General features: G+C 39.1%; 1 pseudogene; it reads left to right on the top strand.

Moving 5' to 3' along the window:
• The first annotated feature begins 388 nt into the window (after positions 1 to 388).
• Positions 389 to 690, top strand: LOC150059593 (small nuclear ribonucleoprotein E pseudogene; annotated as a pseudogene).
• Positions 691 to 11870: the final 11180 nt, after the last annotated feature.

Raw genomic sequence — 11870 nt, 5'->3', positions numbered from 1 at the left:
GTTTATTTTTACATAGGATCTTTTACCATGATTCTCCTAACCTCTGCCTGTGAGTAACTGGGATTACAGTTGTGATCCAATGTTGCCACCTTGTTTTTTAAATAGGGTTTCACTAAGTTTTGTGAATAAATAGAACTCAAACCATGATTCTCCTCTGTCAGCTTCATGAGTAGTTGAGACTTTCGGCATGCCACCACACCTGGCCTGTCTTCAGACATGTTTGAGTCGAATTATCAATATGGATTAAAGCAAAATTTCAATTATTTCTCAATGTTTTTAGACTATAGACATCTTTTCACATCAGTTTATGATATCACTAATCAAGTGATTAGTTCCTTGTTATTGCAGCAATATGCAGCAAGAAAACTAAACACAGTAATATTCCATCATGGTGTCCCATAGCCAGGGGCAAAAGAAACAGAAAGCAGTGGTACAGCTTTTCAACCTCACCTTCAGATATTTACAGGATAGATCTTGGAGTAAATGTAGCTTTATGAACAAGTGAATATGGGGATAGAGGACTGTGTAGTTGGTTTTGGTGACTCCATGAACCTTGTGTTAGATGATGCAAGAGAAATTCATTCTAAACCAAAGTCAAGAAAACAATAAGGTTGGCTCATGCTAAAAGGAGATATTACTCTACTACAGTGTCTCCAGTTAGAAATAATCAGTGAAGTGAGAGATTATTAAGAATCCTATACACTTTTTTTCTAAGTGTTCTTTGCTGGGAATCTAAGAAAACATCTGTTCACATTGTTTTTTTCTTATTCTTTTTTTTTTTTTTTAATTTTTTGGTGGGTCGTGGGGCTTGAACTCTGGGCCTGGGCAGTGTCCCTGAGTTCTTCAGCTCAAGGCTACCACCCTACCCCCTGGGCCTGGGCATTGCTGCTGCCCTACCCCTAGAGCCACAGCCCCACTTCTGGTTTTCTGGTAGTTAATTGGACATAAGAGTCCCATGGACTTTTTAGTGTCCAGGCTGGCTTTGAACCATGATCCTCAGATCTCAGCCTCCTGAGTAGCTAGGATTATAGCTGGCCCGTTCACATTATTTGATGAGCTGTGTTGTTGAGATGGCGCATATACTGTTTCTGATAACCCTTGTGTTATCAGGTGACAATGACTGCTGTGGATTGTTTTTAATTCCAAAAATTTTAGAAAAGAAAATGAAACACATTTCTTTGCTTCGCTTTAGTAAAGAATATTTATATTTCTGCTAAAAAATCAATAATTAAGAAAAAAGTTTTTATGTGTTTCTAAATAGTGACCTAAGATATTACTAAACATTTCTTGTGAGAGAAAAAAATTTCCCCTTCACAATAAATTAAAAGCCAAATTAAATATAACTGCTATTTTACTTTCTCTTCATACGTCTAGCTTTGAAAGTCTTGGAGCCCTTTCAATGTGTTCTGCAGGAATGTAAATGAAATGAATGTACCTTATGGATCTGCCGAGGGTCATCTTGAGATGAATTTGCAGAATTATTATCATTTATTGCTTTTCATCAACTATATAATTGAGAAGGTTTCCCCAGTGATTTATATCACCATAAAATACTTGGTTTTATTTCTATTAATTATGATTTGGAGGATGTTGTAAGTATAATGTTAATGAATGTGTTGAATGATGTTGGATTAATTGGAATGACAAAAATGCCTTAAGCAAAGAGTAATAGTTTGAGACTATTGGCAAATCCACGTGTGAAACTGTTATTTACGTTGTGTCCTGCTCTGTCTTTAGAAATGTAGTTTGTCCAGAGCAAGAATTTAGATCCGATCTGTGGTCATCATTACTGGAATTCTTTTCAAAAGTTATATTATAGAAATGTCAAATCCACTATGTTATCTCTCATCTCTTTTGATATCCCTTGGTTATCTCATATTGTTACAATATTTCACCTTGTTATCTGATATATTTTATATGTGCTAAATTGGTTATTTGAAATTGGATAGGAAGGGGGAAATCAAGATGAGCGGGGTGGGGGAGGGAAATGGGGACCATGTCATGAGAAAGGGTTTGTGAGGTAATGCACCTACTATCTGGTGAATATAATGTAACCCTTCTATTAATTACAATAAAAAAAAAGAAATGCCAAATCCACATGGCACCAACTCCAAGTATTCTCACTGAGTTTCAACAATGATCAACTCTGACCAGGCTTGTTTATAGACAGGATGGCATCCACTTCCTTTGCTTCTCTCCCTAAGGTTTTAGGCAACATCAGAAATCATGTCACTTCACCCCTGGCTTTAACCAGCCTTTTGTTGAGAATAGAATTGTGCAAGGGAGGGAGAAGAGAGGACCGATAGCTTTCCGTGTAGTAATGAAGCAGGAAGACCAACACTAAGTTTGTTTTCCCCAAGACTGTCTGGTGTTGGTGGGTCTTGATATTGGAAATGATCGGGCATTTCATAACCTTTGGTTCCTTGCATTAAATATAGGCACCAGAAAAGGGACTTCGTATAAATCACATCATTCTTAGGACGATACACACACTTTCAGAATCATTAGCATAAGTTTTTAAACCATATTTATTTATAATTCTCTATTCTCAAGACAGAAACATCATGTAGTGGAATTTGGGGCAGATATATGTTAAAGATCATTGGAAATAGCACCAAAAAAATCCTGAACCTAGAATCCACATAGCATGTGAAGTGCCCTGAAACTTTTATGGTAGAACAGGAAGGGAAATTAACCTCTAGAAAATGGGAAGTGAGGCTTGGTTCAAGGGTAGGGTGGTAGCCTTGAGCTGAAGAGCTCAGGGACAGCGCCCAGGCCGAGTTCAAGCCCCATGACCCACAAAAAATTAATAATAATATTTTGCCCTAGCATAAATTATTTACCATATAGAAAACTTCAAGTCAGTATTTATGTTTTTAGCTCAGATTCAAATATATAGCTATTAATAAGTATTCCTACACATTTCTGTACAAAGTTTCTTATAGTTAACAGGTTTTAAAGAGAGTGTTGTGTCTTGCAAACCTATTTTTGACCTCACTTTCTTCATGTATATAAATGGTATCATATGGATAATAAATAGGGAAGCCAGATTGGACCTTGAGATTCATACAAAGTCTTTTCCTTTCTCTCTGTGCACCTTAGGCCAATGAGTTTCTAGTTCTTTTAAGATCTGTCTTGTACATAGCCACTCAGCTGTTCTCCCTATCTTCCTTGTCCTTGCTCTATTTTATCATCTTGTTTGTTTATTTGTTTTGCCCAGGACTAGTGAGGTTATCTTAAATCCAACCTATTCCCCACTTTGCTTTTTGCGATACATTGAATATGCAATATCTCCCCAGTTCCCCTTTCGTATGGCGAATACAACTCTTCTCCATGTAGCCTTTCCCTACTTGAGATGCTCTCCTATTGTTATTTCATAATGAACGGACCATCTAGCCACCAGGAAAGACATGTAGTTCTTCTACATCTGCTGAAACGCAGATTCAGGTTCAGGTGATTCCTGAAGTTCTGTGTCTAGTAGGATGTTCCAAGTGAGGCTGCTGGTCCACAGAGCACACTGTAACACAGAGGTTACAGTAACTCTTCTTACCATGGCTCTCCATTATCAAAGGAGACTCAACTTATAATGCCGATTGCCATTCACTGCTTTAACTGGTATGGCTTCAGCCATTTTATTTTGCATATTAGCCAGATGACCTGCTTGGTTGTTTTCTTTTTCCACCGCAAAAACCATTTATAATTTTTTTGTGTGTGGGTCATGGGGCTTGAACTCAGCCTGGTCACTGTCCCTGAGTGCTTCAGCTCAAGGCTACCACCCTACCCTTGAGCCAAGTCCCACTTCCCATTTTCTAGAGGTTAATTGGAGATAAGAGTCTCAGGTCCTTTTGTACCCGGGCTAGCTTTGAACCTTGGTCCTCAGATCTCAGCCTCCTGAGTAGTTGGGATTACAGACGTGAGCCACAGCACCCAGCTTCATTTATAATTTTTACTTATAATGCTACCCTGAAGCCTCCAAGAAGCCTTGAGCACCTCTCTTCTCCAGTGCACACATCCTGCTGTGGTGTTTCTAGCACATAACATTTTGGATTGTCTATCTCCATTCCAAGTGTTCCCAGTTCTCTCCACTGTGACAGGCACGTCAAAAACAAAAACAAAAACAAATAAAAAACCCCAAGGAGATGAATTCTCTCTAGGTGACTTGTACAATTATACTTTGATAGTCTGGTGGTATTCCCCAAACTCTAAGTAAGTATTTCTTGAGTCCTAAAAGTTCTGTGAACTACAGGCTTAGAGATTAATTATAATAATAATGTGATTATTATAAGTGAAGGGTCAGGAATATCTCTGAATTAGTTTCCTAGATTAGCCATTTGGATTTTGATTAATACATTATGATTTGTCTGTAACTTCCAAGCCGGTAGGAAGCTGATTTTTCAGTATTTTGAATAAGTGTCCCTTTCTCAGGCGACACTCACATTAGCCCAACTTTTCAGACTAATGAATAATTTAGAAAGTCAACAAACTCATTCATTCACTGCAAGAAGTCATAGCATTAAGATGCAGTATCCTGCAAATGTGTTCTTTTAAAAGGTAGGATAGAATCAGAAAAGTAGACTTTAGATAAATTGGATGCATAGTGGCCTCAGGTTAAGTTGGCTTAAAACATCCAAACAAGAGGGGGAAAAATCCCTTCCACCATCTTTGTCAGATGAATGAATTTTTATTAGACTGGAAATGTTTCATCTCAAGGATGGAGAGGACTTCTGTCAGTTCTGTCTGTTCTGGATGGGCCTGCTGTGTTTCTCTCTCCTTTGGTCTTCTCTGGTTACCCTTCAATTGCAACAGATTTTCTTCAAGTGGACTTTCTCCCATAGGGCAATTCTTTCTTCACTTACTTGTTGTTTTCTATTACTCTTAAGTCCTGGGCAGCACTTTCCAGTAAATCTTCATGTGTCATCAAAATAGAACTCCCTACTTCTGTAGTTGGAAGGCTGTCCTTCAAAAGAGGGTCGATGTCTGTGAGATGTGGGGTAGGGATTCCTGAATAGCTTCCAGTTCAGTTCTTGTTTTTGTAGGAAATAGGATTAATACTCAGGGCTTCAGATTAGTGCTGCTATAATTGCTTGATTGGGGCTGTATTCCCTCTAGTACTTCTAGTACTAGAAAAAAGTACTTTTTTTTTTTTGTTGGTAACTTTTTCCCACTCCTCTTTGGAGATGGAGTCTCTTGGATTTTTCTTCCCAGGCTGGCTTTGAACTGCAATCATCTGGATCTCACTCTCCTGAGTAGCCAGGAGTACAGGCATAATTCCTTGGAATGGGACTTTTAGTTCAATTCTTAACTTGAAAAGGGAAAAAAGTTAATCTTGAATTCCTCTGCTATGGTGTGTGTGTGTGTGTGTGTGTGTGTGTGTGTGTGTGTGTGTGTGTGAATAATTCTTTTTTTTTTTTCTTTATTTGCTAGACCGTGGAACTTGCATGGGTGTTGTCCCTGAACTCTTCAGCTCAAGGCTATCATCCTCCCCCTTGAGCCACGGCTCCACTTCCAGTTTTCTGGTGTTTAATTGGAGATAAGAGTCTGTTTTTGGACTTTTTACTGCCCTGACTGGTTTTAAACCATGATCCTCAAATCTTAGCCTCCTGAGTAGCTAGGATTATTGGAGTGAGCCACCATGCCCGGCTTCTGGAATTATTCTTGTGTTGAACGAACATGTCTGTGGAATAGGAATACTACCTTTGCCTCTTTGTCAGTAGGGCTCACCAGAGTAAAGGATGAGCTATCCATTACATGTGAAATGTTTGATCAGGTAGAGCATACTGGGGTCTTAGGTTTTTGTTTCAAAGCTTATTGCTTTAGACTGTAGCTATTGTACCTTGCTGTGAAGTTATTGGCAAACAATAGTTCACTCTGTAAAAGGAAGACAGTTTTAGTAAGTTAAGAGGAAGAAGAGTGACGGGTGAGAAGGAGTAATACTGTGTCTTGATTGCTTGGGCTAATAGTTCTTAGAATCCATGCCAAGGGAAGTTGTGAGTTTGCTTCCCCTTGGATATGAATATTTTAATGATCAACAGCAATCTCCAATTTCCAGGTGACGGGAGACTGACACAGTGACATGCTTCTGTCTTTAATGTCTACACATCATTTAGGGATTTGGTTGAAATGTAGCTTCTGATCCCATAGATCTGACGCAGATCAGGTCTTGAGGTTCTATATTGCTGACAAAATCCTGGCTGAGGCCGGGCCCATGCATTATATGTTGAATATTGAGGGCTCGGAGATTTCTTGAGATCTATTTTTACCAGCTGAGTTAAACTCCTTTGACATGTCTTCTGTTGTATGTGTCGTATTGTCATGGGCATTTTATTTTGTAGAATCAACCTTGTCATATGGTGGGGAACCTTTCTGGGGCATGTGGAGTTGTAAGGCCTTAGAAACATTCAGTAATTGGTAAGTGTTAAATGGCAAAAAAAAAATGAATGGGGAGGGAGGGTGCTATGTAGATAGATGAGAGAGTGGTGTGTGTGTGTGTGCATGTGTGTGTGTGTGTGTGTGTGTGTGTGGCAAGGATGGGGTAGGAAAGAAAAGATATAATAGGTCTCAATGGAATGTGGAAATGTTTGTATGTAAGAGACCTGTTAACTCATGTCTCAAATAGCATAAATCGTCAACATGGTTGGGCAAGTATAGTAGTGGGGAAAAAAAATCTAGGGAATGTCAAAGAATATTTTGGAATAACATAACACCTTACACCATGTTTTTGTTTGGTATTTTTTTCTCAATGAGCTATTATTGCTTGGATACAATTTCCTTCTGTTGGTAGTTTGTCTGGACTTTATTCTATTTGCAGAGGTAAGGTGCAAGCATTACAAATGGATAATTGTCTACTGTTTATAGCTAAATAATATTCAAGATGTCATTATCCCAGTTTTCATATAAGTCTTTCTCCTCCCACTCCGCCAAATGTTACATAATTTCTCTGGCAGAAATTCTACTTAATATTCCGACCTTTTTATTTTATTTTATTTTTTCCTTCCTTCTTTCCTTTCTTCCTCTATCTAGACTGTATAGACTGTATAGATTGCTCATTAATGATAGAGGATTAACTTTTGCTCCTTTAACCTTGCTCTTTATTTTAATCACCTCCTATGTCAGTGCTCTTCCATCAGGAATCCCATATTATATTCAACAGTGTAACTGTTAGTTTTTTTCTTATTTATTATATTGTTTCCTGCAGATTGATGTCATATTATGAGACTCTAAAACTGTGATTCAATCAAAATCTCTACTGAAGGCTGAGAATATAGTTTAGTGGTAGAGTACATGCTTAGCATGTGTAAGGCCCTCGGTTCCAACTTCAGCAATTGAATATCAAAACCAACCAACCAACCAACCAACAACCAAAAGTTCAGTGTTTCAAATGGCTGTTAAAACACCTCAGAGAATTTCCACCAGTAAAGTTTTTTTTTTCAAGTCCATTCTTCTATTAAAAACAAACCAAAACAAAACCTCAAAGTGTAGGGTGCCAGTGGCCCATGTCTATAATCCCTAGCTACTTAGGAGGCTAAGATCTGAGGATGGCAGTTCAAAGCCAATCTGATCAAAGAAGTCCATGAAACTTTTCTTTTTTTCGGGGTGGAGGGGACGGTTGGTCCTGGGGCTTGAACTCAAGGCCTGGGTGCTGTCTCTGAGCCTCTTTATGCTCAAGACTGGTGCTCTACCACTTGAGCCACAGTGCCACTTTCAGCTTTTTCTGAGTAGTATGTGGAGATAAGAGTCTCACAATTTTACTACCTAGGCTGACTGACCCATGATCCTCATATCTCAGCCTCCTGAGTATCAAGGACTACGGGTGTGAGCTCCCAGGGCCCAGCTCTCCAAGAGTTCTTATCTCCAATTAACCACCAAAAAGCTGGACGTGGAGGAGTGGCTTAAGTGGTAGAATATAGCCTTGTTTGGAAAAAGCTAAGAGATAGTACGCAGGCCCTAAGTTGAAGCCCCAAACTGGCCTACACATGTGTGTGCATGTACACACACACACACACACACACACACACACACACACACAATCCTAACGAAACCTCACCCAAAACCAAACCAGAAAAACAAAAATGAAAACAACAAAAGACTCAAAGTGTTTTGTAAGCATTCTTTAACATAATTTTCTATGAAAATTTTCCCTTTCATAATGGCATGAAAAGCAATATGTAGCATTTTTATTTATTTATTTATTTATTTTTGTCAGCCATTGGACTTGTCAGCCTTGAGCTGAGGAGCTCAGGGACAGCACCCAGGCCCAGAGTTCAAGTCCCACAATCGACAAAACCAAATTTCAGCTTAGGTACATTTCCCTATTTTTCTTTTAGGTCCTAGCTCACATCGGTCTATGTAGTGGCAATAGGTGTGGCTCCTCAGAGGAAAGTTTGTACTTGTTCAAAATTCCATGAAGATGTCATTGGGAAATACTACTTTTTATTTCTTGGACTCCTCAAGTTTTTTTCTTTTTTTAATTTAATTTAATTTAATTGTCGGTGTGATGCAGAAAGGGATTACAATTACATATGTAAGGTAGTGAGTACATTTCTTCTCAAACATTCTCAGATTTTTACAAGTGTAAAATGCTATACAATCCTGTCAGTGGCAACTCCTCATTAATTATTTCATGACTTTTTATTATTGCTATATCCATTTTATAGACGGTAATATAGAGGAATGGATTGCTAGGGAGTTGAAATCATAAACATACTCAGAAAAGTGTCCCAGACGATTGTTTAGTTAACTGTAGACTGCAAATGTGTTTCTAGGTGTACATAACAGGGGAAAAAAAGAAAGAAATATCTGAGGATATCTGAGGCTGTTGAGTTCAGAAAGGAAAAATGAGATGTGGTTCAAGTACTTAATATTATGGAGAAAATTTCCCTTGTAGTGAGGAAACTGTGGGTCCCCTTGGCTTAATGGCTTCCTTGGCAGGAAGAAATCTGCGGGGTCATTGCTCACTTGTTTATAAACATCACTCTCCCATCTGTTACACTGCTGGGAATAGCAGCCTTCTAATTCTTCCTGTAGTTTTGATTCCAATCCTGAAAGTGTGTCCATTGGATTTGAGATGGTCATCTGTAACATCAGACATACTGCTAGGAACTCAAAGAATCAGATTGGAAATAAGATTAGTCCCTACATAGGAAATATCCAGTGAAACGGAGGGGAGCGAGGGATCTTCACACTCTTGTCTGGTGGGCCTAGGGACATTCCTATTAACTTTAGAAAACTGACTTCCACAGTGAATGGGTTATGAATGGGATTAGTGTGCATACAAGTGTGAGAGTATCTTCTATGGTCCCCATTGCATGGCACAGTGATGGAACCGCCACGGAGATCTGCCTGTAACTTTGACAAAGGAAGAAGCAGCTTGGAGGCAAGGACATAGCGGGTTCCACAATTCCTTCTGTAAAGTTAGAGAACCTTCAATTCTTCTTCCTATAGGGGAAAAGCAAGCCACTCAACACTCTGGCTTTAGCCCACTTAACTACCATAGCCATATGATAAAAAGGTCACTAACTTGATAGAATGGTCACCAACTTTGTGGTAGCTTGTTAGAGCCACAATAGGCAATGGGTACTGGCACTTTTGTTTTCTTGAAGTTTTTCATTAAAAAATAATCAAAATGATGTTTTATGGTCTTGTTGGCAGAAAGATGAATATATAGCTACTAAGTATGAAAGACATTGTATTTATTCTAAAAACTCTTCTTTATCTGAATTCACAGTAAATTGCAACATTTGCATGAACACCTAAAGGCATCCTGGGCACAGGGCCTGATGTGGCTAATGGGTAGGTTGGCTCAAACCGTTCTTGTCATCCAGCACTTTGGAGTGACTATAGCCAAATTCATGCCTACTGAGGGATTACAGAGAAACTGGCATCTTGTCCTGTTGTCTAGTCTCCTACAGTTTGAATGAAGAGGAGGTAAGATTTTTATAATCATGAGGACATGAGGACCTATATTTTGAGCAGGGAGAGGTTGATCTATTCCTAACTCTGAAGGTGTCAAGATAGTACTCCCTCACAAGGCACTCATGAAATATACCCAATGAATTCTAGTTGAGTGAAGGGTTGGGAGACAACTTCTATTTGGTAAAGTATGATTTATTGGAAGACTTTGCCAAATATACCTTTTTAGAAATATGTATACTTTTTTCTTTGTCGGTTGTGGGACTTGAATTCTGGATCTGGGCATTGTCCCTGAGATCTTCAGCTCAAGGCTAACACCCTACCCCTTGAGCCACAGTGCCACTTCCAGTTTTCTATGGTTAATTGAAGATAAGAGTCTCATGGACTTCTTAGAGCCCAGGCTGGCTTTGAACCATGATCCTCAGACCTTAGCCTCCTGAGTAGCTAGGATTACAGGCGTGAGCCACTGTGCCCGGCTAAAAATATGTACACTTTTTTTAAAAAACTAGTGTTAAAGGTAGAATGGTTAAAATTTGGTTCTGGGTAGAATAAAAATATTACTGTTCTTTATTTGTGCTGGGAGTGGGGCTTGAAATCAGGGCCTTGCACCCTTACTTGGCTTTTTCCACTCAAGGCTGGGGCTCTACCAGCTCTCACGTGAGCCACATCTCCACTTCCAGTCTTTTACTGATTAATTGAGATAAGGTTTCTCCTATTTGTCCATTCAGGCTGGCTTCAAATCTCAATCCTCAGATCTCAGTTGCCTGAATAGCTAGGATTATAGGCATGAACCATCAGAGATTGGCTTATGTTGTTAATATTTAAGTACCTCACAGCTTGCAAAAATACTTTTATAAACATAATCTCTTTTGATCACCCGTAAAGTTACTTTAGGTGTTAGGAGGAAAATAGAATTTATTTATATAAAAAGTTTTATTAGCCATTTGCCAGAGGTAATCCTAGCTGTTCAGGAGGCTACAATCTGAGAAGTGTGGTTCAAAGCCAGCCCAGGCAGGAAAATCCATGAGACTCTTATCTCCTGGAAGTGGCTCAGTGTCCCAAAGTAGTAGAGAACTAGCCTTGAGTGGAAAAAGCTCCAGGACAGTGTCCAAACCCTGAGTTCAAGCCCCGTAATAATAATGAAATAAGTATGACTAGTAACAATACTTTAACTTTTAGATAAATTATTAGTGATGATTTTGTTAAGGAAAATGTTCAGAAAAGGAGCTCTATCTTTGACTTTTGTCACCTTGTACTTTAATATGTAGGCAAAAATGGCAAACAACATTTGTATTACTGTTCACACTTTCATCCCTGAGCAAGACATCCATTTCAAGCCTGTGACTACAAGTGTTAATGTTGCGAATTCGAAATTACAACCTACCTCATTGCATGTCTACCTCATTAACTGTTTCCACTTCTCCCACAATCAGAAGTCAGAAAGGCATCATTTCTAGTAAAAAAACAAGACTCAGTTGAAAGTTCAGAAATACGAAGGAACTTGAGAACTTTTTTTTTTTTTTTTTAATGAACTCTACTAATGGTAAAACACAAAAACAAGCCAGAAACACTCTCCTGAATTCTGATCTGACTTCAGGATTTGTGGTGGACTCTGGTTGTTGCTCTGGAAAAGGCTATGTCGAAAAGGATTTGTTTCTAGAGATTTTTCAGGAAAGTTGCCAGCTCCAACTGCTCTGCCCTATGAGATCATTTCTGGCTGCAGTGATTCCTTTCTATCATGAGGACTTACTGAGGGTGAAGAATCTCTCCACGTAGCCTGCCTACCGAGTGTGTGTGTGTGTGTGTGTGTGTGTGTGTACACATGCGTGCGTGTACACGCACACCCGCTGATATTCACTGGGACACCCTGAACCCCAGCTCTTTTAGACTTGTCTTTCTGGGTGAACTCAGTCAACCAATCTTCTTTGAATGTCCTGGTCAGACCAGTTTAGTCCAACTCT

This window comes from Megascapheus bottae, chromosome 8, assembly GCF_031878675.1.
Source record: "Megascapheus bottae isolate mThoBot1 chromosome 8, mThoBot2.hap1, whole genome shotgun sequence".
In the NCBI taxonomy this organism is placed as follows: domain Eukaryota; kingdom Metazoa; phylum Chordata; class Mammalia; order Rodentia; family Geomyidae; genus Megascapheus; species Megascapheus bottae.
The sequence above is the reverse complement of the archived record's forward strand: the minus strand, read 5'-3'. Positions and strand labels throughout refer to the sequence as shown.